This window comes from Cricetulus griseus, unplaced genomic scaffold, assembly GCF_003668045.3.
Source record: "Cricetulus griseus strain 17A/GY unplaced genomic scaffold, alternate assembly CriGri-PICRH-1.0 unplaced_scaffold_38, whole genome shotgun sequence".
Classification (NCBI taxonomy): Eukaryota; Metazoa; Chordata; class Mammalia; order Rodentia; family Cricetidae; genus Cricetulus; species Cricetulus griseus.
This window is the reverse complement of record NW_023277119.1, coordinates 183,470-186,789: the sequence shown is the minus strand read 5'-3', so window position 1 is coordinate 186,789 and position 3,320 is coordinate 183,470. Positions and strand designations below refer to the sequence as shown.

The following is a 3,320-nucleotide window of genomic DNA, read 5'->3' as shown; positions in this document are numbered from 1 at the left end:
TAAATCAGTCATCAATCTCATTATCAGGGGAAGGCATTTAACGTAGCCTCTCCTGTGTTGTTTGCATTGTTATTTCATGGCATCTTGTAGATCTCCAGAAATTTCCTTAGTGACTGATTTCTCTTTAAACCCAAAATCTCTCCCTCTATTATGATACCTCCTTTCTTGTTTTTTTCTATTATACCCCCGACTCAAACTCTCTGCTCCCTCGTGTCTTCCTCACCTCTCCTCTTATTAAAAAATCAGTTTGAGTATTACTCTGTGTCCATATACTTGTCTTGCTGTGGCCCTCTAGACAGATCCTGGGTTCATTCCTTTTTGAATATTGGGTGATCTTGGCCTCTTAAGTAAGCACATGTTCTTAGAAGATTTCATGAAAAATTTAGCTAGAGTTCATTTGTGTTACATTTTGGCTCCACAGGTTAATCTCTACAGGTTCCACAAAAGTGAATAAGGCTGAGTTTAAGATTATTGTGCTGATGCCTTAGGCAAAATATTGTCTTTGTTGATGGTTTTTATTGTTGACTCTTTCAGGTCTGCAGTGAAAAGGACTCAACAAGGAAGATATGAAAGTCTCTGTTTTCTTTAGAAAGGAGCACTAGTAGTTTCTTATAACAATACATTGATGGAAAAGAGATGGTAATTTTCAAGGTTTTAACACCATTAAAGAAAAGGCACGGTGGTGCTCTCCAGCAGTCCCAAGGCTGCTGGCCCCTCTGTCCACCTCTCGCCCTCTAGGAGGCAGGCCGGGCAGACAGCAGGGGCGGGCATGTTTCTGCCACGCAGCATCGAGGCCGACCACAAGGACCTCATCCACGATGTGTCTTTCGAATTTCACTGGCACCGGATGGCCACCTGCTCCAGCGATCATAGCATCAAAGTGTGGGATAAAAGTGAAAGTGGAGATTGGCATTGTACTGCTAGTTGGAAGACACATACTAGATCTGTATGGCAAATGTGACATGGGCTCATCCTGAATTTGGACAAGTTTTGGCTTCCTGTTCTGTTGACCAAACAGCAGCTGTTTGGGAAGAAGTAGTAGGAGAATCAAACGATAAACTTCGAGGCCAGAGTCACTGGGTGAAGAGGAAAACTCTACTGGACAGTAGAACATCTGTTACTGATGTGAAATTTGCTCCCAAACATATGGGTCTGATGTTAGCAACCTGTTCAGCAGATGGTATAGTAAGAATATATGAGGCCCCAGACGTTATGAATCTCAGCCAGTGGTTTCTAGAGCATGAGATCTCATGGAAGCTGAGCTGTAGCTGTATTTCATGGAACTCTTCTGTCTCTCGTGCTCACTCCCCAATGATCGCTGTGAGAAGTAATGAAAACAGTCCAAAGGCAATGGCAAAGGTTCAGATTTTTTAGTACAATGAAAACACCAGGAAATACGCAAAAGCAGAAACTCTTAGGACAGCCACAGATCCTGTTCATGATATTACCTTTGCTCCAAATTTGGGGAGATCTTTCCACATCCTGGCAATAGCCACCAAAGATGTAAGAATTTTCACATTAAAACCTGTGAGGAAAGAACTTACTTCTTCTGGTGGTCCCACAAAATTTGAAATCCATATGGTGGCTCAGTTGATAATCACAACTCTCAGGTCTGGAGGGTGAGTTGGAACATAACAGGAACAGTGCTAGCATCCTCAGGAGATGACAGCTGCGTGAGGTTGTGGAAAGCTAATTACATGGACAATTGGAAGAGTGCTGGTATTTTGAATGGTAAAGGGACCCCAGTAAATGGGAGTTCTCAGCTGGGAAACTCAAATCCTTCACTAAGCTCAAATACTCCAAATCTTCAAAATTCATTACATGGATCTTCTGCTGGCAGAAAGCATAGCTGAGTCAAACTAGTTGAAGTAACTTTGCTGTTTTGCTGTTTGTTTCATGCACACAGGAAAGGAACTCGAGCTCTTCCCCCCTTCCCCAGTGATGTTTGATCTCTCCCAAGATGAACCAGCAGCCTGATCACTACTAAACACAGTCAAAAAGGCCTTTAAAATTACAGTATATATATTTTTTGTACTAGTCAGTTTAATGACACTATAAATGGAGGACTTTTTGTTGAGACATCATTACCAAAACAATTTTTTTAAGGTTCAGGAGACTAACTTGTGTTTAAAAATTGAAGAGATTGCTACTATTGTCATAATTAAACTGTTGGGAAGAGGGAAAATATAGCTTTATTCTAATTTGGAGAAAAAAAAAGTAAACGGGAACTGTTCTTTTCTGAAAGCCTAGGAAGGTAGCCCAAGTTTATGACTCTATCCAGCAATGCCCTTAGCTTATTGAAGGAGTAGGCAAAGTAATTCCTTGTCTCAGGAGCAACACTATTCAAAGACTGGCAAGTTTGATTCAAGCTTGGTTGGGTCCACAAAATCATGGCAGATTCACTAAATTTTTAAGTGACTTTGCAAACAATAAAGATGCAAAATATAAAGAAGATGGATTTTTGTTCTGTGGTAAGTTCTTCACTATAGTACATATCTATGTTTTGGACAGTCAAAGCCCAAATGAAGAGTCTGTGAGAGTTCATTGCATGAAGCAGTGAAGATGAAGCTGAGTTGCATTTGAGACCACAGGATGTTGAGATACCCATGTTATGAGACATCTGTCATGGAGACTTTCATATGAGGAATGGAAGTAGCAAACATGTGAGATAGATAAGAACTGAAATCTGGGGATTGTCTCATATTTTGATCATATTTTTATAATGAAGCTTGTGTGGCATCAGAGAGTAGAGCTACCAGTTATCTGGTTTGGAAAACTAGATAGATTGGAGACTGGAATTAGTAAGGAGGGGCTGAGAGAGGATCTTTCTCTGTTTTAGATTGAGAAATGGAAGAAGTAAGAGTCACTATAGGCTGCTCAACTGGTTCTCTGATCTTTCAGGTTCTTACCCCCATATCTAACTTCTGAAATTTTCTTAATAAAGGTTACTCATGCCGGGTGGTGGTGGTACATTTCTTTAATACCAGCACTTGGGAAGCAGTGGTAGGTAGATCTTTGTGAGTTTAAGACCAGCCTGGTTTACAAGAGCTGTTTCCAAGAGAGCCTCCAATGCCACAGAGAAACTCTGCCTCAAAAACCAAAACAAAATAAGAGATTACTTATATTAACATTTTATGAGGTTCCTTTAAAGATATGCTCAGTAAACTAAAAGGAATAATTAATACTTCCAGAGATAGATTAAATGATAAATAATTAACTTTATATTTTTTAAATTCTACCGAAATGTAAACAACAGCATTCGGAGATATTAGATAAAAAAGAAATTTCAAATTAAAGCAACCTATATACTTTAGAGATAC

At 39.6% G+C, this 3,320-nt stretch overlaps 1 pseudogene; it reads left to right on the top strand.

Annotated features, from left to right (window-relative positions):
* Positions 1–545: 545 nt before the first annotated feature.
* Positions 546–2,711, top strand: LOC113837966 (annotated as a pseudogene).
* The last annotated feature ends 609 nt before the right edge of the window (positions 2,712–3,320 follow it).